This window comes from Pelobates fuscus, chromosome 8 (assembly GCF_036172605.1).
Source record: "Pelobates fuscus isolate aPelFus1 chromosome 8, aPelFus1.pri, whole genome shotgun sequence".
In the NCBI taxonomy this organism is placed as follows: Eukaryota; Metazoa; Chordata; class Amphibia; order Anura; family Pelobatidae; genus Pelobates; species Pelobates fuscus.
Window position 1 is genome coordinate 162,246,477 of NC_086324.1, and position 24,590 is coordinate 162,271,066.

General features: G+C 42.7%; 1 protein-coding gene across 1 annotated transcript in view; it reads left to right on the forward strand.

The window, feature by feature from the left end:
- Positions 1-446: 446 nt before the first annotated feature.
- NTN3 (netrin 3) overlaps positions 447-24,590 on the forward strand; it is a 109,221-nt gene continuing 85,077 nt past the window's right edge. The window contains exon 1 of the mRNA XM_063430596.1: positions 447-552. The gene's annotated coding sequence lies outside the window, so the exon portion shown is untranslated. The remainder of the gene's footprint in view (positions 553-24,590) is intronic.

Genomic DNA, 24,590 nt, shown 5'->3' on the forward strand with positions numbered 1-24,590 from the left:
ACTTGCTGGGACCCCTCCTTTCACACCGGAGAGGCTCAGAAGGAGTGATACTTAGTAGTGGGAGGGGGGAGGGATATGCAAGCAAAGTGTATAGCCTTGAAGTGGTAGAGCAGAGGAAACACATTGCAATGTAGCACATCTCAGGCTGCTCTGCGTAGCACAGTATCAACCTCAGCCTGGCTCTCCTAATACCTTACAATAGAATTTTCAAAACCCTTCTTATGTTTGATATTTTTCCCCTGATTTTCTGCGACACTTAACTCCCTTTGGATATTTTATTCCTTTATTAAACCACTCATTCATGATTTTTCTCTCATTTATAAAAAAAATTATTAGCCGCTTTTTATCTCTGTTCCCCATGTCTCAGCCTGAAATAGTTTCGTGGAGAATTTGCAGTAACTGGCAAAGACAATATTAATATTTTGTTACCACTGTATACCTTTTTTTAATTTATTTTTTTGATGCGACAAGTCCAGAGCTGTTGGGATAATATAACAGTGTTTGAAAATAGGACTGGATAGCAAGCGTGAAAGCATCTGCTGCCTTCAAATTGTAAGTTACCCTTTTTATTTCCTTTCTACGCTGAAGCTGCTGTTAACCGTAATATAAGACTGCGCCGGTCTTTTCAATACAGACAATAAGATGATATGGTTTATAATAGCATACTTGAAGAAAAGGATATACAAGCATTTAGCCTTTAATACTTACCGCAGACATTAACCTGAAAGTTTGCAGCTTAACCAAAAATACATATAGAATTTCCATTTGAATGACATACAACCTACAAATTTTGAAGTCTAAAAGTAATTTACAAGACATTTCATATTTTCTGTGCTTTGCTCCAGCAAAAAATGCCCAGACCCCATTTATCGTTATTTCAAGCGCCAGATGATGAGCTCTAGCCCACAACAAGTCCCATCAGCCGTCACTGCGTGAGACTACTGGGAGTTCTATTCCAACAGATGGATCTTTGTGGTAATACAGACTTGTGCAGAAGACAAGACATAAACAGATATTAAGGACACTAAGAGAATCTATACGTAATTGGATCACTGCAGTCCAGCCAGCACTAGACACAGGGCATAGCCTTAATAAATGTATTCAACTCAAATATGTGGTTCCTTATAAAACAGAGGCAAAATTGCTAGTGTAAATCAACAGTAGATACTGTATCTGCTTGATCTGTTTGATTTATACTAGCAATTTTGCCTCTGTTTTATACAGAACCACATTTTTTATTTGAAGAAACCGATATATTTTTAAAATTATAGTATTCTTTAAGGAAGAAAGCATAGGGATCAAAAGCTGTAAACCCCTAATTGCTTTTATAATAGGTGGATATTAAGGAGAAAATAAGCTACCAGATTTTTAAAGCATAATGTGCTAGTATGTTAATGCAAAATTTCCTGCAACCAAACTTCATCATATAAGGCTTCTAAAACAGACAAATTTTTGAGTAGATATAGGAACAAAAAGCAGAACTTTCATGTCTCTATACTGTAAATGGCTCAGGACAGTGAAACAGGCTTCAGCTGTCAGAGAAATGCTTCTTTGCAATTTATGATAGAAATTTGCTCATCGAGATGTAGGGTGAAGTAAATAAAACATGAGATTGCAATGTTAACCTGTTTATAAGAAGGTAACCAAGTTTGTTTTATATACATATATATGCCCCTCGAAATGTACAAATGCTGTTCCCCCTATTTTTTCTGTCCATTACAGTATTTAATGAGATGCCCATTCTTTTAATGACTTCAACATATACGTCTGTCACTAAAGCATGAATTTAAGGGAATAAATCATTAGGAAATTTCAAATACTCTGCAAAATAGCCAAATTGGGAAAATGTATGTTATGTTATGCCTCAGCTATTTTGTTCACCCAAAATTTTAAATTCCCTTAAGAGTTCTCAGCATTGTCAGATAATGTGAATCTAGTTCTGGTATTGTGATTTGGGAATTTATTCCCTAAATCATAAATCGTGTAGAGAACGGACAAGGGTTGACAATTTTTAGGCCTAAATTCCAGAAAGGGGGGGGGTGGTAATTTGGGGATTTTTTTTTTTTTACAGCTTATCTTAACGATTTTGGGCAGAAATGTGCACTAAAATATTAGCCTTAGTGAATTACTGCAAAAATATTAACTTGAGGGAAAAGAGGAAAATCAGGAAATGTCATTGAAGGCAGGACGAAAACAGATTCCTTTAAGGTGAAGTTAAGGTTTCTGGGCAGTCATTACACTACATTTTTCAACCTACTTACTTCTGAAACTTAAACAGTTGCTTTCCTATAAGACTTATATAATGTGTTTTAAATGGAATATTAGTATCATGCAATGTTAAAATCCACTACGCTGACAGTAAATAGTGCTGGATCATGCTATTGACAGTATACTAAAATCCTAAAAGTGCTTATTTGGCTTTACAAGAGTAGGCTTGAACAATGCATTATTTCTTGTGTGTTAACTGGGCCTACAAAGAGCTAGGTTGCCTAGCCATTGTTTTACGAAGTGTGTTAACCTAGTTAGAATAATTAAAAATGTTTATAACCATTTCCTAAGGAATTACACTGTGATTTTCAATTTCCTTATACTTTTGTTTGCTGGTTTTTTTCACACATGTGTAACTAAAGAGTAAACATTTAACATTTAAAAAATGAATGGTTATAAATATTCTATATATTTCTGCTTAAGCACTGTAAACACAAAATTAGAGTTGTGAAGTCTTTCAGACATAACCTGAGCCAGTTTGCAAGCAGATGTTAAATGAAATACTTGACTTTAAGCATTTTTGTGTAAAATCACTATTTCTCATACCAGCTATTTGAATGTCATAAATGACTGCATAAATGTGTTGCAGGCACCACTGACCACAAAGGGTTAACAGGTGCAATGCACCTTTACATCATGTTATACATTTATTATTTTCCTGCATCTCAACAATATTAATAGCATTGTTTTTAGTTACATTGATAATTAAAAATAGATAAACCTCAAATCTATAATCTTCAATATTATTGCCAATACAAGCTGTGGAAATAAAGGGTTCATATGCAGAAAATGAAGCAAAATCGGGTGTGTGCTGCATACAATAAAACAGCAATATGCTTTCAATATTTTAACTGAAGGTTATTGGTAAAATCAAATTCTCACCTCTTAAAATATAATGCAATGACAACCTATAATGTGTAAATGGAAAAGTGTGTCTCTGAATTCAGTAGCAGCGTATTTTAGTACACATAGAGAATAAAAAAGGATCAACGAGTTGAGAAAGTTTGCATTTGCTGGAAAAAGAAAAACCAACTGACTACATTAGAGGGCACTGTTTCCCACTATCTGCTTTGTCCAGAAATATTTTGACATGAGAATGATGCATAGTTGATAAATCTGTTATTTTAAATGTTGTTGTTTTTTTTTCTCTTTAAACAACTTTCTATTTCTGAAAGTACTCATTAAGGCAAGATGTTCTGTTCTTAAGGTCTTTTAGGGGCATGTACACTTACAGACAATTTTATTTTACCTTGGTTTATGGATGGCTGAAGTTACTGTTCTCGAGTTACATTGTAGAAATGTAGACGTTTATACAATTCAATATAAATTCTATTAATAGACACAAATAAACAAGGTCTCTTTACATTTACTCTAAAATATTCCTTAAAAAGTCGTTTCGTAAAACAATCATCTCCAATATTTATACAGTTGAGTATATTGTGTACCAGATGGTTACAATATACCACGTTTATGATGGCCAAACTGTGCGTCAAACACATGAGGACATCATAGGAATTTGGTTTCCCCGTTAATGACCCTCTTGGAAGGGATTGGAATAAATAGACTTAAATAAGAATTTCAGGGAAACCCAACCACCACAGTTTGGTGCTCAAAAGGAAAGTTCTGATAATAATATTCCTAAATGATCAAGAGAGATATAAGGAAAAATAGAACATCCTTGGGTAACTAAGAGATAGAAAATAAAAGTATGTTCTGTAGTAGGATAGGGCCATACATTGAGTAAGAATAATGTAGTTGAACTTGCAAAAAATTGACAGTTGACAAATATTTGTAGAATTTAGGATTAGGATCCACACATAAATTTAATAGCCAACTTTTTTTTTTTTTTTATGTATGTGGGAAATGCTTAGTGTTCCCACAGAAAACAAAAAGAGGGCCTAGGCAAACTGAGAGGTTTTAGCTACATCCTGGTCTGTGCTGTGTTTATTAATCAGCTAAATATTTGGGAGCTAGAAGTGCAGGAATACCAAAAGTTAGTATATTTTTTATTTGACACATTTTAAACGATTACCAATAGAATATTTTTTTTTAAGAAGGAAGTCCTTTTAAAGAAATGCCTGGTATGCTGTAAATCGAGAATGGGCCAACATGACTAAAATCCTATTTTTGAGCTTGCTATTTTATTTTCATATATTATTTTAAAATATTTTCCCTTTAGAATATTCTAGGTACTGTAGGTAAAAACCAAGTTTCCAATCACAATATGGTTGGCTTAGAATCTTTGGAAATGCAGTTTAGAGTACTCTGGGGTGCCTAAGACAATATAAACTGATGTCATAATTCCATCTATGGTGAATTGCTTCAAAAGGTGGTGACATTAACTTTGAACTCCATCCAACTCCCCAATCCCAGCAATACAGAGGTGAACTGTGCTCTCATAGGCCTTCATAAGAAGGCTATAAATCCTTTTCATGCTCATAAGGCACTGTAGTGAAGTATCTGTGGCCAAGAAAGCCCTAGAAGTAGCAAACTGTCTTTTACATACAGGGCAAAAATCAGCAAAAACATGTGTGATCCTAGAAATGCACTTTACAGATAGATACACACATTATATATATATATATATATATATATATATATATATATATATCACACAAACATATACCGTATTTTTCGCTCCATAAGACGCACTTTTCCCCCCCTCAAAAGTGCGTCTTATGGAGCGAATGTGAAGCTTTACTTACCTGTCTTGCAGCGTTGGCCGGCAGCACAGGGCGCACCGCGGTAGTGGAACTTGAATTTCATGTTCAGGTTTCCGGCGGGACTGAAAGGAAGTGTGCACAAGCTGAGTGCGCACTTCCTTTCAGTCCCGCCGGAAACCGGAACATGAAATTCAAGTTCCACTACCGCGGTGCGCCCTGTGCTGCCGGCCAACGCTGCAAGACAGGTAAGTAATTATAGGACAAGGGGAGGGGGACAGTATGGGAGGGGGATGAAGTCTATGGGGAGGGGTGGGGATGGAAGTCTATGGGGAGGGGGGGGATGGAGGTCTATGGGGAGGGGGGGATGAAGTCTATGGGGAGGGGGGGGATGAAGTCTATGGGGAGGGGGGGGATGAAGTCTATGGGGAGGGGGGGATGAAGTCTATGGGAAGGGGGGGATGAAGTCTATGGGGAGGGGGGGGATGAAGTCTATGGGGAGATGGGGGGATGAAGTCTATGGGGAGGGGGGGGATGAAGTCTATGGGGAGGGGGGGGATGAAGTCTATGGGGAGGGGGGGATGAAGTCTATGGGGAGGGGGGGATGAAGTCTATGGGGAGGGGGGGATGAAGTCTATGGGGAGGGGGGATGAAGTCTATGGGGAGGGGGGGATGAAGTCTATGGGGAGGGGGGGATGAAGTCTATGGGGAGGGGGGGATGAAGTCTATGGGGAGGGGGGGATGAAGTCTATGGGGAGGGGGGGATGAAGTCTATGGGGAGGGGGGGATGAAGTCTATGGGGAGGGGGGGATGAAGTCTATGGGGAGGGGGTGGGTGAAGACTATGGGGAGGGGGTGGGTGAAGACTATGGGGAGGGGGTGGATGAAGTCTATGGGGAGGGGGTGGATGAAGTCTATGGGGAGGGGGTGGATGAAGTCTATGGGGAGGGGGTGGATGAAGTCTATGGGGAGGGGGTGGGTGAAGTCTATGGGGAGGGGGTGGGTGAAGTCTATGGGGAGGGGGTGGGTGAAGTCTATGGGGAGGGGGTGAGTGAAGACTATGGGAGAGAGGAGAAGACTATGGAAGGGGGGGACACTATGGGACAGGGGAGAAAAAAAATATTCTGTACAAACTGTCCCATAGTAAGAAACACTATGGGACAGTTTGTTCAGAATATTTTTTTTCTGGGTTTCTTCCTCTAAAAACTAGGTGCGTCTTATGGTGAGGTGCGTCTTATGGAGCGAAAAATACGGTATATATATATATATATATATATATATATATATATATATATATATATATATACATACATACATACATACATACATACATACATAGGCGTGCGCACGGGGTGTGCCGGGTGTGCCTGGGCACACCCTAATCCCCGCGGCACGCCTATGGAGTGAGACCGGCAGGGGAGATCTCAGGATCTCCCCTGCCGGCTCATGCAGAGCCGGCGCTATCCGAGCGCCGGCTCTGCTCTCAGCCTCCCCTCACCGGCTCACAGGCAGGGAGGGAGGCAGGAGAGGACCCGGGGAGCTATTGCCAGCAGCTCCGCCGGGTTCCTCTCGCGAGATCTGAGCGTTGCCGCGGCAACGCTCAGATCTCGCGTGAGTGAACTCTAGCCCTGCGGGGCTAGAGTTCACTCTCCACTGGACCACCAGGGATGGATGGCGGCAGCAGGATCCCCCCTCCCAGGCATAAGGTAAGAAGGGAGGGGGGATAACTGATCTGCCCCCACCTCCACTGGACCACCAGGGACAAGGAACAAGAATCCCCCCCTCCCCACATAAGTAAGAAGGGAGGGGGGATATTAAGTATCCCTCCACCCCCCACAACCTCCACCCCCCACAATCACCCACACACATAAACACATACACACATACACAGCACACACACACACAGCACACACACACACATACACAGCACACACACACACATACACAGCACACACATACACAGCACCCACAGACATACACAGCACCCACAGACATACACAGCACCCACACACAGCACCCACAGACATACACAGCACCCACACACATACAAAGCACCCACACACATACAAAGCACCCACACACATACACAGTACACCCACAGACATACACAGCACCCACACACATACACAGCACCCACACACATACACAGCACCCACACACATACACAGCACCCACACACATACACAGCACCCACACACATACACAGCACACCCACAGACATACACAGCACACCCACAGACATACACAGCACACCCACAGACATACACAGCACACCCACAGACATACACAGCACCCACAGTCATACACAGCACCCACAGACATACACAGCACCCACAGACATACACAGCACCCACAGACATACACAGCACCCACAGACATACACAGCACCCACAGACATACAGCACCCACAGACACACAGCACCCACAGACACACAGCACCCACACACATACAGCACCCACACACACAGCACCCTCACAAACACAAACAGGACCCTAACAAACACACACACACAAAACACTACCAGTACCCTCACACACAAACAGCACCCTGACACACAGTACATTTACAGCACCCTCACAAGTGCACACACACACACACACACACACAAACGGCACCCTGACACACAGTACATTCACAGCACCCTCACAAGCACGCACACATAAACACCCTCACCCACATAGTACACTACCAGCACACACACATCACACTAACAGCACCCTCACACAGCACACACACAGCTTTGTGTGTGTGTGTATATATGTGCATATATATATATATATATATATATATATATATATATATATATATATATATATATATATATATACATACACGCCGCGTGTGCTTGTGCTTGAGGGTGCACACCCTAATGCAATAGGCTGCGCACGCCTATGCATACATATATATATATATATATATATATATATATATATATATATATATATATATATATATATATATATATATATATATATATATATATAATAGATTTTCTCACCCTGCCTGGGTGGTATGTTTATTCCTCATTCTAAAGGTCTTCTACCAGAGGCCTGGGAGTCTGAGGGTTCTATGCAGTATATATATAATACAATACAGTGGAACCTCAAAACTCAAACGTAATCCGTTCCCTAAGGCGGTTCGAGTTCTGATGTGTTCGAGACCCAAATCAACATTTCCCATAAGAATGAATGTAAAATTGATTAATCCGTTCCAGACCCCCAAAATTACAGCATTTTACATACTTTTTCCACCCAAAAGCAGGCAGGTGTTTATTAGAATCCAAATGTAAGTCCATAAACATTGCCTTAAATACTCGAAAGCTGAAATATATATAGGAGTAGGATCACCTTTCTTCAATTTAAATGGATGTTTTTACCTCCGTTCTGTACTCCAGACCTGTGACACTAGAGATGGGTCTTGCAAATGCACCCTTTTCTGAGTTGAAAATGAGACATGGCTCTTTGTTGTATGTTCAGGTACTGAAGACCGTTCGCGTACAGAGACATTTTTACTCGAAATTTTCGTTCGACTTCCGAATTGTTTGAGAACAGGACCATTCGAGTTCCGAGGTTCCACTGTATTTGTATTTAAAAAAAACTCACCTAGGCAAAAAATAGTGGGGGGTATAGTTACAGTATATGGTCCTACACTGCATAAGCCTGCCACAGCGTCAATGCACCCCATTCTTGGTTCGTCCAACTGTAGAGCCTAATGCCTGCTCTTATGAGATAATTCCACTTACTTTGGAAATGCTTCCTCCTGGGACTCTCTGCAGGTCAAGGTTAAATAGGGCCTTTGTTTTCATATATATGTACATATGAGGAACCTGGTCGAATTAGCTTACAATCAGTTGTGCATTTGTCCATGCATCAGACCTTATTAACCAGTGCAGGGTCATTTCCAACTAATTCTTGCCAATTAAATATCATGTGCTTACACACCACTGATAGAAAATAGTTGCTGTCAAAAAATAAATAAACAGAAAGAAAACCTGTCAGCGAAAAAAGATCACTCCCACCCCAATAACACCTAAAAGGGACACTATAGTCACCAAAACAACGTTAGCTTAATGAAGCAGTTTTGGTGCATTGATCATGCCCCTGCAGTCTCACTCCTCAATTCTCTACCATTTAGGTATTAAATCACTTTGTTTATGCAGCCTTAGGCACACCTCCCTGCATGTGACTTGTACAGCCTTCCTAAACACTTCCTGTCATCTAATGTTTACACTTCCTTTAATGTAAATTCTGTTTAATTTAAAATTTCTTATCTTCTGCTATGTTAATAGCTTGCTAGACCCTGCAGGAGCCTCCTGTATGTAATCATAGGGATTAAAAATGAAACTATTTAACTCCCAAATGGCATTGAATAGAGCAGTAAATCTTCAGAGGCATGATCTATACACCAAAACTGCTTCATTAAGCTAAATTTGTTTTGTTGACTATAGTGTCCCTTTAAGCTCCTTTAAAGTATTATGGGGCAGGGGTGTTTAGTTGCCATTTCACCTCAAGGTGTGAAATGTCTGCTTAGTGGTTTCCAGTTCTTTGGCATTAGTATTGGAGGTGGAGAGCGGCGATCGGCAGACACCAGGTAAGAAGTCAAACTTTTAAAAAATAGTTTGACTACTTGCAAAAGGGATGCACCTGGGCACTTCTGGCACCAGAACCACTATAGGCCATTGAGAGAAATAGTATGGAGAGCTGCATTTAGCTATAATTATCCACAGGGAAGACAAACGGCCTTTGTTTTATCATCTCCTGAGCAGGACAAATGCAATCTCTTCAAAACAGAATGACTGGGGTCTGCGGGCACCGGGTCCTGCATCATTGCTAAACTATTTACGCACTGTTTAGCAGACATTCGTCCTCAGCAGCTTGCTGCCTAGCCGTCAATGATAAAATGAGGTTGAGTTATGTTACTCTTCACATCACATCAGGGATAGCAAGCAGTGATAGGCTGAGTATGAATTGGTATGAGATCATAATTTCACCCTCACCACATCGTAATGGAGAGCCAAGCTGCATACTATTGGGGACCAAGCATCTCTGCTAATAGTGAGGTAACCATTTAACAAAGATGAAGGACCTTGTGCCTGTATACTCCATGTACCAAAACCACATCAATCAGTTGAAGTGGTTATGTTGCATACAGTGTTACTTTAAAGGAACAATCCCCTGCCAAAACTGGGCAAAAAAGAAAGAAAATCACTGTTTAGTAGATATAGCCCCAATTAATACATGCATTAATTTTGCATGCAAGTATTAATTGGGGGCATATCTTATAAGAGCTTGTAAAGGCTGCAGATTTTATGAACTGTAGCCTTAGCAAGTCCTCCCCTATGAAGCCTATGAATTAGTGCCCATGAAAAAGCTGAATGCAAACTTACACACAGAGAGCACTGTAGCCTCCAAGCCTAAGGCAGAGATAAAGTGGTACTGCCAATTGATGAGTTTTTGAATATTTTACAAATATCCCCTAAGTGACATGGCTACTTACATGGTGATATCCAAGAGAGTGAGAATGGGAAAGGTAGACAGACATAACAGATTCTCTCTCCTCTGTCCAGTCTTTACCTCCAAGTGGGTTCAACTGCCAAGATCTGCCTCACTAGTGTACTATCACACACGCATTGCAACACAAATTTCACTACACATACACATAGACACACACTATATATTCAGGAAATTATGAAGTACAGAGAATTGACAAGGCAAAAAAAAAAACATTCACAGAGCACCATTTCATTTTGACTATTTTAGCCGAAATTTGCAATTCCCTTGTCAGTGTGTAACAATTTCTGGTTTAGTGAATAAATCACCTACTCTGAGGGATATTCACTAAAGTGTGACTTACTAGGAAATTAGTGGCATACAGTAGCCACGAAAGCTACAGTAAGAGTTAATCTTCTACCCAATCACTAATAATTTAAGGGATGAACAATGTAGTATTACAGGGATACAAATTTCAATTCATTTGCTACTAGCCAAGTCTTAAGGTTTTCTTCCACTGCAAACCTGGAGGTTCCATGGCACCCTCATCAGGGCTAAAATTTGAGCCCTTGCAAAATAGTGGTAGGTTACACATGCCTCCACAATTCCCCTAACATCAGCACTGTTCCTGGTAGGCTCATGATTAAAACTGCAGTTTACATTACATACAAAACATGACTATCATATAGCAGGGATGGCTTCCATAACTTTTGCAGACAACTTTATGTTGACAACTGGCAGAACATAATGGGCTATGCAGTCTACAGCAGCAGGATGGTCAATCATCCAGGGTCATACACTAAAATTGGAAATATTGGGAAATAACCAGGGAATTTAATATTTTATGCCATGACAGCTCACATTAAAAACACAGCAAAGTCAAGGGATTTTTCCAGTTTCTTCTAAAATATCTCTGGTCATTTTGAAGTTTAGTGAATAGGAATAAAGCAACATGCACCAAGTCCCAGCTCTGAGAAGGGCCTAGTACTCAACAAATTGTAAAAATACTGCATGCACAACTTGGAGTGTGTGCTCTATCCTCCTAGGAAAAAAATCAAGCCACGGACCACTCATATGAATACCATGTCTCTGCTCCACAAAGTCTTTTTTTTACTAAACAGTGATTGTAAAGCACTGTGGAATAAGCTGGGGCTATATAAATAATAACCAATAATAATAATAACCAAGCTACAAGTTAACTAGCAGCTACCTACAGAGCAGTTCCCCTCATCCTACCTGATTAAAGGAACAATTCTCGGGGATAAACTACTCATGCAATCAGTCACTACTCAACAGACAGAACAGATTCCATAAACTAGAATGAGACATTCCTGACTGGAGGTCGTTCACTGGTTAGGTCTGCCAGAAGCTATTAAACAGTGATTTTAATGATTTAATGCATTGATTTAATGCATTGTCTATATAGCACATAAAAAAATTGAATTTATAACCTACAGATTCCCTTTAAATATGTAATTCAGGTCAGTCTTAAAGAATGTGAGACTTTTTTCAGCCATTTTTCCAGGATCATGATCCTGGTAAATGTGTAGCAATGGTCACAGTTGGAGTTTTGATCCAGGAAAGATTGGTTAAGATCTCTGAACATTCTAATCCCCCTGACAGTACTTGTCAGCACTTCAATCATTCCTGCTAATGTCATAGGCAGGAGAGCAATTCTTTGTGATCTTATTACGCTGCACACAAGTATGTGCCAGGTCATAACGAAGATATTTCCTTGTTTAAAAATAAATAAATAAATAAAAAAGAACATCTAATTCCCCCCAAAATTGGATTATTTCCATGAATAGTGAGTTATTTTCCACAAAGTATGTTACATCAGACTGCAATATTACAAGCAGGCCCCTATAATTCTTTAACACACAAACAAGGTGCCAAAATGGCCATTGAGACTAAAAAGTATACAAAAAATGCATTCTAGGGATCTACACCAGATTGAGTGCAGGCCTGCAGGATGCATTTGCTATATACATCATTTGCAGATTAAAATGATAATCTGGTCACTTTACACAAACATACATAAACAAGCTAGTGTTAGCAAATGCCAGCAGGTGGAATAACATTAGCAGTGTGTGAGTATATTTATGTAGCAGGAACCATTTCTCAAGACAAGAAGCAGAGTAAAAATGTGCTTGCTTTTACATATATGATGAGGTAGAAATCTATTCTGCTCCACTGACTTTTGACTAATAAGAAAAACCTGAGCAAAGAAATATGAGGTTTTGAATGCACACTTCTAAAATAATGTTGTAAAAAATGCATGAAATGTATTTTCTACCTGGACCTGAGACACAAACACACACAAAAAAAATATACCTCTGAATGACTAGATTCTATAGGAATTCCCTACGCTTGGGGTAAGGCAATAGCATATTAAACCAAGATCTGGCTCATCTAATCCCTAATCTCCTACAGATTTCTATGGGAAAATTAGGGAGAATATGGCTGTGTATGACTGTGTATGACAATACATGTGTGCATGCTCACAACTGTTGTGAATGGAATGTTGCACATCCTTGAAAACATACATTTGAAACATTTACAATTGATACTTTAAAACATGCATGTGACATCACACATCAAATATCAGCATAGGTAGGTTATTCTAATTCTGTACATGGCAAATTATTATATGTTAAATGAAGTGTGCCTTGTCTGCATAACTGTAGTGGATTATTGAAGAGTTCCAATCTTCCTGGATATCATTTACACTTTAAAATGTTAGCCCTTTCTGAATCATTTGTTTTGTCTTCATCTGTCACAATATCCTCTTACATCAATCACACATCAGTTAAAAATAATGGGGTATATTCTCTAGACATCGAATTGAAAACTACATTTACAAAAGGCCAAATTAGGGAAACTGTGAGTACAAGAACATTGTTGATTTTTGTTTAGCCACCGTGTTGCAGAACATTGAGCATGTTTAAAGGACCACTATAGTGTCAAGAAAACAAACTCGTTTTCCTGACACTATATAATCCTTAGGTTAAAAACCCTTCAGCCACTTACCTTACTCCAGCGCCGGGCTCCCTCAGCGCTGGTGTTCTCTCCTCCCTCTCCAACGTCGGCTCCCGAGTGGAGCGGGTGCGCATGCACGGCCAGAGCCACGTGCGCATTAAAAACTCCCATAGGAAAGAATTTCTCAATGCTTTCCTATGGAGGTTCTGCATGCTTAATGCGATTTTCGCATTAAGCGTCGGGAAGCGCCTCTAGCGGCTGTCAGGAAGACAGCCACTAGAGGCTGGATTAACCCTACAATGTAAACATTGCAGTTTCACTGAAACTGCTATGTTTACAGCTGAAGAGTTAAAACCTGGGGGACCTGGCACCCAGACCACTTCATTGAGCTGAAGTGGTCTGGGTGACTATAGTGGTCCTTTAACCCCTTAAGGACCAAACTTCTGGAATAAAATGGAATCATGACATGTCACACATGTCATGTGTGCTTAAGGGGTTAAGTTTAAACAATGGTGGCAGTGATTGATCTAATCTTTGGCAAGCTAAAGAGAAGATGAAATGGAGTACCAAACTTTCACGCTGCACCAATGTAAGAAAGAAAATAAATGTGCCATAAAGCAATATATGTACAGTAAAAGTGAAAAAAAATAAGTTACTACAGGAATAGGTGCATACCAGGTATGTTCTGACAGGAAATAACAGAATATATTTCAGAGGATCATAGTTGTTTACAGTTAAATACTAAAGAAAGATTAAACATAGTTATGGTACATAAATAATACTACCATGCTTACTTCCATCAGTATTTACTTGTGTCTGTAGTAAACATTGGATCACACATATCTATCTGATCAGACTCCATTACCAGCCTCTATGATGACAGACTAAGCAATGAAAAGTGAAAGCTACCACAATTCATCTGTCTCACTTTTCACTATTTAGCTTACCACTTATGGCATTTCTAGAAATCCCTGTAAATAAACTGTGATTTAGATTTGATAGGTCCCTTGACTAGACTCAGTTATTTTCAAATTTGCTCAAACTCTAGCTTTAGCTCTTGATTATGATCTGAAAACACCCATGCAAAAAAATACCGTATTTACTCAAATCTAATGTGCACCTTTTTTGGGGGAAATGGTTTCCAAAATCTGAATGCAGATTAGATTTGATGGCGCATTACATTTGTGGCAACATTCTATATTTTCAGACGAATTGCATTCCGGCGAATTAAAACTGGTGAATGAAAACTAGTGAATGAAAACTAGTGAATTCAAACAGACAAATTCAAACAGGTGAATTAACACAAGCAAATTAAAGGGAAACTATAGTCACCAGAACAACTACAGCTTATTGAATTTGTTCTGGTGAGTAGAATCATTACCTTCAGGCTTTTTGCTGTAAACACTGTCTTTTCAGAGAAAATGCAGTGTTTACATTACAGCCTAGTAATAACTTCACTGGCCACTCCTTAGATGGCTGTTAGAGATCCTTCCTGGGTCATGGCTGCCTAAAACGCATCCAAACATTCAGTATCTCCTCCCTCTGCATGCAGACACTGAACTTTCCTCATAGAGATTCATTGATTCAATTCATCTCTATGAGGAGATGCTGATTGGCCAGGGCTGTGTTTGAATCATGCTGGCTCTGCCCCTGATCTGCCTCTTTGTCAGTGTCAGTCAATCCTATGGGGAAGCACTGTGATTGGATCAGGCTACCACTTCTGATGATGTCAGCAGACTGCGTGTTTATCTGAGTCAAACAGCATGCAGAGTTACAGCTTCAGGCTTGAATACAGTAAGATTTTGCTATATTTATGGAGGCATGAGGAGCCCAGGGGGGCTAGATGGTGGTTTTAACACTATAGGGTCAGGAATACATGTTTGTGTTCCTGACCCTGTAGTGATACTTTAAAACTGGTGAATTCAAACAGGTGAATTTCATTCCAACAAATTCACACAGGCAAATGTTGTTACTGAAAGAGGGCTTAAGAAAGAATAGACTTAACATGTAACACTAAAATTGAAATACCATCCGTGTTACTATGCTATATGGCAATAAACATTTTCATTGTAGCACGATGTTGTATAGTAAAATCTTCTTGTATAAATGCGCATTACATTCGTCAGCAAATACATTTTTAAGCTTCCAGGTTTCAAAAATTGAGGTGCGCATTAGATTCGAGTAAATACGGTAATTGTGTAAAAAGCCAAAAGATACCAATTTACAGATGAAACTGAACACTCTGCAAGCAGTGTTACAACCAGATGTTTCTAAACCACAATCAACCATATTACAATTAAACCATAGATTAATGATGACCACATTGCTTAATGTAATGCATAATATCCAGTAAAATTACCATCTCATATGTCACACCATCTATTCCTTCTAGACTTCTGGGAAGAACCCAAGGTCCCTCAAGGTTCTTTTCTTTGTTCTGGTACAGTTTGGAAACAAGTGGGGACCACTGCTGCAGGGATAGCTGAGGAAGACACAAAGCACATTGCTCACTAATTAAACAGTGGCATCTTGCTTTCATAGAATAGAAATGCTGAGTGGCAGGAGTGATGATTGTTTAAAGTAGTATTTTATGATATTATTTACTAAAGAGCTGTGCAAAGTTTGCATGTTAGTTGAAATACAAGCCAGGGTATCCAAAAAGAAAACTATTTTGCAAAGTGTGTTTGTTTCTTCAAATTTAGCTATTTGGTCCACATTTTCTAACTTTTCTCAACTCATGACAAATCATTGTTCATTGAATAAACAATGGACAAGATTATTTACTATAGTGTAAATAATAATACATTCAAAACAATCTAACATTTCAGACTAAAATAGACACTAAACACTCCAGATCATCTGTTGATTTAAAAGCAATGCTTCTCAAAAAAAAATGCCCCTTAGAAGGTTTGTTAAAAAGCTTATCATGGCTTCACTCGTCATCAGTTTAGGCATCAGTTCAAATTAGTAAAATGCACATATATGATCAATCACAAAGCTGTGTGTGTTGAATTTAATTTCCCTTTCAGATTATACTTGCATAAAAATAGATCTGTATACAGTTTTTTTATGCCAGCAACCATTTAGCTCTTCACTCCTTTTTGGGATTCTGTAATGTGCAGTTTGTGTATTCATTTGGATACAGTTGGCCGAAAGTTCTATTGTTTTCCATTGTTACATTCTTGGAATAAAGTTCTCTGGCTAAAACCTTCAAAGATCTAAAATCGTATATTCCTTTTATTAAAGGAAAACTCATAAAATGCTGGATAGTAGTGTTAAAGAATCAGAGTTACAGAGCAGCGTTAAGCTTAGCATCCTTTCTTGACTAAATTTCTCATGATGCTCACAATTAGCTTTCAAAACTTACTATGCATGTCGCACATAATTTAAAAAAATGCTTTCCTATGGGGAAAAATCTGACACAGGAAGTCCTCATGCAGAGCGTGAGGATGTCCAGCGTCAGATAACGGACCAAAAGTACTTTACGATTCCGGAAGCGCCCGACTAGCGCTCAGTGGTACTGAGGGCAGACTTAGTGCTGCAATGTAAACACTGCAGTTCTCTGGATACTAACCTTGTCGACGCTCCGCTTCAGGGGAACTGCCTGACAGCCCAGGCAGTCCCCCTTAGACGAGCCATGTGACTCTGTGTTTTGTCCTGATGAAAGTTCCTAGTCTCGAACTGAAATGTTAGTTGTTTGACACTGTTAAAGTAAAGGAGTAGATGTGAAGAATCCTGGTGTAACGGCTACCCAGATAGAGAGAGGGTTTCTGCCGTTGAAGACGTCCTTTTTCCCTGCAAGCTGCTGTGGAGAAGTAAGCTGATGTAATCCCATCCACGATATCCAGAGTGAGGAGCAGGTTCAGCTGTAAACAGGAGCAGAATAATATCCCCAAATAATCCCCTTCCAAGAACGAGACGAGGCTACGTTTTGAAGGGTCAAGATGAACTGAGGACTGGAACACCCAGCCTGCTTTTTATTAGAAATAGATACACACAGAACACTCCCAGGGGGAGGATGAAAACAACCAATAATAAAGATGGTAACACCCCCACGTCTCCTCCCCTCAGATAACTACATAACCCAATTAAAATGTCCACATTTTTCCACCAGTTCTGGATGTACCCCAAAAACAGGGGGTACAGCTTTAAATCCGGTAGCGCTGGATAGCTCTCCTTCAGGGGGACAATATATCCAAAAATCACCCCATTCGGATGTACAGTTCGGGAGATACAACGTTCCAAAGTTTTGACCGACCGCACAGACCAACTAGCCGAAATTAGTTCCATGAGTTTTGGCCTTGCGGTCGGTCTCCGTTCGCACGGTAAAAAGGTATGATACTCTGGCCATCCATGCGAATCGCGGGGTTCGCTGGAATCCCCATAGATGATTGCATATAACTACCGAACGAGGGGACGTTCGGTAGTTTCCGTACGAACTTATGGAGGTCTGGAGGATTCAGCGGTGTTCGCCTGTTTGCGTATCCGTTTTCAGTTCCATGCGATTGCAGGCAAACACCGCTGTTCGCACACAAGATGGCCGCGAACACGTGGAAAGTCCCGAAATGGCGGCCACCTCTGCATTACACGTGAAATTCGCACGGAACCAGACGAACAGAGGAATGGAGCGAATGGATGTGTAAATTGTAATTCCCTGGTTTGTTTCACATCCACCAGAGGTTGTTAGGGATCTGTTACAATGCTCCCCTTTTGTGGAACACTCCGGCAGACCCGGATTGATCCTTTTCGGGTCAACTTGGGGCTGTCCGGTCCTTTGTTAGGGCAATAGTTCTGTTTGTCTGGACAGACCGTCCGCGTTCCCATTAAACTTGCCAGGGCGGTATTGGATGGAGAAATTGTATGGCTGTAGTGCGAGACTCCATCTCAGTAAGCGTCCATTATCTCCAGCTACTCTGTTCAGCCATACAAGGGGGTTATGATCAGTAATTAAGGTGAATTCTTGACCATACAGATATGGGGTTAATTTCTTTAGGGCCCAGACCAGGGCTAAGCACTCTTTTTCCACTGCCGCGTAACTCACTTCTCTAGGTAACAGTTTTCTGCTGAGATACGCGACAGGGTGTTCGCCCCCGTCTTCGCCGACCTGGCTTAGCACTGCCCCCAGTCCGTACATGGACGCATCTGTGTGGACGACAAATCTTTTGTTAGGGACGGGGGCAGATAAAACAGGTGCATTGATCAAGGCTTGTTTCAAGGTTTGGAAGGCTGTTTCACAGGCGGGAGACCACAGGACTACTCTAGGTAGATTCTTCTTTGTTAAATCTGTCAAGGGTTTGGCGATGGCGCTGTAGTCAGGGACAAATCTCCTGTAGTACCCTGCTGTCCCTAAAAAAGCTAACACTTGTGTCTTAGTGTGGGGTGTGGGCCAATTGGCTACGGCCTCTATTTTAGCGGGTTCTGGTCGTTGTTTCCCACAACCCACCCGGTGTCCCAAATACTGGACTTCAGCCATGCCAAAGTTACACTTCTCCGGCTTTAGAGTTAGGCCGGCGGCCCTAATCTGATCCAACACAGTCTCTATGTGTTGTAGGTGTTCCCCCCAAGTCTCGCTATAGATCGCAATGTCATCCAGGTATGCGCAAGCGAAGTCCTGGAAGCCATCAAGGAGGCGGTCCACTAAGCGCTGAAAAGTAGCTGGGGCGTTTTTCATCCCGAAAGGCATGACCTTAAACTGGTATAGGCCAAACGGGGTGACAAACGCCGACTTAGGGATAGCGTCCTTGGCCAGGGGAATCTGCCAGTACCCCTTGCACAAGTCAATGGTGGTCAGATAGCGTCCCCTGGCAATGCGATCCAATAGCTCGTCTACTCGGGGCATGGGGTATGCGTCTGTCACAGTTCGGTCGTTGAGGCGTCGGTAATCGACACAGAACCGGGTCGTCCCGTCCTTTTTGGGGACTAGGACGACGGGAGATGCCCAGGGACTGTCGGATGGCTCTATAACCCCTAGTTTTAACATTTCCTGAATCTCCTTCCTCATCTCTTCTTTTACAGCCTCGGGAATTCTATAGGGAGTTTGTCGGAGCGGGGCTTGTCCTGGGGTTTCTACGTAATGGGTCGCTACAGGTGTGTAACCTGGCTCCTGGGAAAAGGTTAATCTCTTTTCAACTAGTAGTTGCTGGAGTTGTTCTCGTTCTGTGGGAGTTAATCGCTCCCCTAGCTGTACTGTATTAAGCAGAGTTTTGGACTCGGGGTTGGCTAATAGATCAGGGATGGGGAGACTGTCAGGGTCCTCAGTGGCGGGGATGCATATGGCGGCTATGTCTTCGGGCCGTTCTTGGTATTCCTTTAATAGGTTTATATGAAAGGACTTCTGTATCTTTTCGTCCTTGCTACTGGCAATGATATAGGTGGTGTCACAGACCTGGGCTACTACTTTGTAGGGGCCTTGCCAGGAGGTCTGCAATTTATTTCCTCGAACGGGTTTAAGTACTAGAACTTTCTGTCCTACCTGGAATGTTCTCAGCCTAGCGTTCCGATCGTACCAATGTTTCTGCCGACCCTGGGCCGCATGGAGATGATCCCGGGCCATCCGGGCTAACTGTTCCATACGGTCCCGCATTTCTAGCACATATGGTACGATGGGGACACCTTCGTGTTCCGTCTCTCCCTCCCAGTGCTCTCGGATGAGGTCGAGAGGGCCTCGCACCCTCCGTCCATAGAGCAGTTCAAAGGGAGAGAACCCAGTGGACTCCTGCGGCACCTCCCGGTAAGCAAACAGGAGGTGTGGCAAAAATCGCTCCCAGTCTCTGTATTCCGCCGTAAAGGTCCGTAGCAATTGCTTTAGGGTACCATTAAAGCGTTCACAGAGACCGTTAGTCTGGGGGTGGTACGGTGAACTAAGTAGGGGCTTAATACCACAGACCTTCCACAACTGCTGGGTTAAGTCTGCGGTAAACTGGGTCCCTCTGTCCGACAAGATTTCCTGGGGAAATCCTACTCTGGTGAATATCCCGACTAGCGCACTAGCGACAGTGTCAGCCTGGATATTCGTCAGAGCGACGGCTTCTGGGTAGCGGGTGGCATAGTCCACCACGGTAAGAATGTATTTCTTACCAGAGGGACTGGGGTTAGGTAGGGGTCCTACTAGATCGACTGCCACCCTGCTAAATGGTTCCTCGATCACAGGCATAGGGGACAGTCGAGCTTTCGGATGATCCCCTCTCTTCCCCACCCTCTGGCATACATCACACGTGCTACAGTAACGGCGCACGTCCTTCGAGATTCCTGGCCAAAAGAAGGTCTGAGTGATTCTGTATGTTGTGCGGTTACCCCCCAGATGTCCTGCTAACGGAATGTCGTGGCCAATTCGGAGAAGCTCCAATCGGTACTTTCTAGGTACCACTAATTGGCGCTTCTGCGAAGGAGCACAGCCTCTCTTCCTGCCTTCGGTTAATCTGTATAATCGGTCCCCTTCCCATATAAAACGTTCCCGCTCATCCCCTCTATTGTCAGCTAGTTCTCGGTACTTTCGGAGGGTGGGGTCCTGTCTAGTTTCCCTCCCAAACTCCTCTGGGGTGTCCCAAGCTAGCGGTCTATCTGTAGTGTCATTGCTAGGTGTCTGTCGGTGGCTTACCTGGGTCTCCCGACCTGTTGGCGGATCGTCCTCGATACGGGTCTGTGAGCGGGTGGTCACGGGGCAAGCCGCAGCAGTAGTGGGTAAAAAGGCCGAGGCTAGAGGGCCAATATCATTGCCCAACACGACCTCAGCGGGTAGGTTGTCCATAATGCCCACCGTGGTCTTTCCTGACCCGACTCCCCAATCCAAGTGTACCCGGGCGGTGGGTAAGCGAAAAACAGCCCCCCCTGCGACCCGAACAGCAACAGTACGGTTAGACACAAGTTCTGGTTTCACCAGATGCTTTTGTATTAAAGTGATGGTAGCGCCAGTGTCCCTTAGGCCTTGTGCTATCTGTCCATTTACACGCACCTCCTGACGGTGGTGCTGGCGATTATCTGGGGAAGCCGCTTGTATGGGGTTGGCCTCATATAATATTCCCAGGCATTCCTCAGGGCTCCCTTCAATTTCCAGGCAGTGAGCAGCAGCGGGGCGTGAAGATGGGCTTTCGTTGTTAGATGTGCGCCTCCAATTATTATTGGCTGATCCCAACGGGCAAACACGGGCAATATGTCCCAGGTTGCCGCAGCGATGACACGTCACTCTGTAGGATTCCCGGGGCTGGTTGTTAGACCCTTGAGGACGTGGAGGTCCTGGGGGTACCGGGGCCCGGAATTCTGTGCGTGCAGCGTGTGTTGGGGTGCGGGCCTCTGTTCTAGGTGCTGGTCGTGTAGTACCTTGGCTCACTTTTCTCGTTTCCACATATTCGTCCGCTAGTCGTGCTGCCTCATTTAAGTTGGCTGGGCGGCGATCTCTCACCCAATCCTGTGTATCCGCCGCCAAATCTTGGAAGAAATGTTCCATCAAGAACAATTGTAGCACTTCTTCTCCGGTGTTAGCATTGCACCCTTGCATCCAATGTGATGCCACCCTTTGTAGTTTGTTTGCCCATTCCATGTGGGAGTCCGCTGCCTTCTTTTTGGACTCCCGGAAGCGACGGCGATATGCCTCTGGGGTGACTGCGTATCGGGTGAGTAGTGCGGCTTTCACCCGCTGATATTGTGTGATATCTTCGGCCGTGAGTGCCCGAAAAGCCTCATTTGCTTTTCCTGAAAGTTTTCCAGCCAGAATAGTAACCCATTGGTCTGGGGGTATCTGGTGCAGTGAGCACTGCCGCTCAAAATCTGCCAAATACCCATCAATCTCTTCCTCATTTTCTGCAAACGCTTTAAATGCAGTAAATGGTATTTTCCTCCCTGCAGCAACGGGAGGAGGAGTAGGAACTATATGTGTACTAGCTTGTTGCGCCAATACATGTTCCGTGTCTTGCCTCCTCTTAGTCTCGATCTCCTCTTTTGCGTTCTTGAACAGTCTGTCTAATAGCTCCGTGGTCTTTTCCGGATATAATGCTAATCTTCGCTGTACAATAGCAGTGAGTACATCGTTCTCGCTGACCGGTGCAATAGGTTCAGTTACCTCCATGGATCTATCCATTTCGTCCAGCTCCAGTAGGTCAGCTATCAGCTCTCTCCTTGGTCTGTTACTAGCACTCCTACCACGATTTTCCAATAGATCTTTCAGTGTGGGTCTTTTCAGCTTGGCATACTGAGACTCCATTCAGCACTTGCTCCTTGGGCAAAAAGAACCATCCCACCGCTGCCAACCAATGTAACGGCTACCCAGATAGAGAGAGGGTTTCTGCCGTTGAAGACGTCCTTTTTCCCTGCAAGCTGCTGTGGAGAAGTAAGCTGATGTAATCCCATCCACGATATCCAGAGTGAGGAGCAGGTTCAGCTGTAAACAGGAGCAGAATAATATCCCCAAATAATCCCCTTCCAAGAACGAGACGAGGCTACGTTTTGAAGGGTCAAGATGAACTGAGGACTGGAACACCCAGCCTGCTTTTTATTAGAAATAGATACACACAGAACACTCCCAGGGGGAGGATGAAAACAACCAATAATAAAGATGGTAACACCCCCACGTCTCCTCCCCTCAGATAACTACATAACCCAATTAAAATGTCCACATTTTTCCACCAGTTCTGGATGTACCCCAAAAACAGGGGGTACAGCTTTAAATCCGGTAGCGCTGGATAGCTCTCCTTCAGGGGGACAATATATCCAAAAATCACCCCATTCGGATGTACAGTTCGGGAGATACAACGTTCCAAAGTTTTGACCGACCGCACAGACCAACTAGCCGAAATTAGTTCCATGAGTTTTGGCCTTGCGGTCGGTCTCCGTTCGCACGGTAAAAAGGTATGATACTCTGGCCATCCATGCGAATCGCGGGGTTCGCTGGAATCCCCATAGATGATTGCATATAACTACCGAACGAGGGGACGTTCGGTAGTTTCCGTACGAACTTATGGAGGTCTGGAGGATTCAGCGGTGTTCGCCTGTTTGCGTATCCGTTTTCAGTTCCATGCGATTGCAGGCAAACACCGCTGTTCGCACACAAGATGGCCGCGAACACGTGGAAAGTCCCGAAATGGCGGCCACCTCTGCATTACACGTGAAATTCGCACGGAACCAGACGAACAGAGGAATGGAGCGAATGGATGTGTAAATTGTAATTCCCTGGTTTGTTTCACATCCACCAGAGGTTGTTAGGGATCTGTTACACCTGGGAGTGCTGATTTTTTCTTATTGTGTGTGTGTGTGTGTATGTATATATATATATATATATATATATATATATGTGTGTGTGTGTGTGAAATTAAAGCCCTGTGTCTCCTAAACAAAATTATATATAGTACGTGTGGGAGTAAATTACGGTTCAACAGACATAGTCAATTACAGGGTTTGTTTTGATCAGGACACAATTGTTCTCTGTCCTTAAGGGGTTAAGAAACTGCAATGTTTACATAGCAAGGTTAAAACAACCACTGGAGATTCTTCCATGGCACTCACAGAGTAAAAATCAGTCACCTGATGCAGAAGCCCCAAAGGAAAGCATTGTTTTTACAATGGGATAGCTTGGATGCACACGCCATGCTCGACAGAAATGTGCATTGGGTCCCCAGTGCTCCACTATTGCCTCGTTTCCACTGAGCGGATCGGTTCGGTTCAGTTCGGTACGGTTCGCTATTTTGGGTGTTTCCATTATGAAAGTGGTCCATACAAGCGAACCGTACCGATCCATTCAGGGTCCTGCTTCAGATGTAGGGCCATAGAAAATGGAACGGTTCGGTTAGGGCGGAACTACTATACAATCCATTGATTGGTGGACAGGAAGAGCATTTTTTCTAAACCCTGCATGGCCCTGAAGGTCTGACTTGCAGTGGAAACGCTCACCAGAATGGGCTGGTCCATTCTAAACCTTCCAAACTGTACCAACCCGAACCGATCCGCTCAGTGGAAACGAGGCATTAGAGGAGCATTGAACTGGACATCAGAGAATGTTGCGGGAGGCAGAGGTAAGCAGGAGCATCATCCCTGGAAAAATGTAGGGACACTAAATTGTTAGATCAAACCTTAGGACAAAGGTTTGCCTCAGAGATTATGGGTTTGTCACATCATTACTGGGCCTTCAGGGCAGAGCATCAAACCTTGTGCAATAAAGTGCAATTAATCCCACCAACTAATCACAAAAAATGGTACTATTCATTTT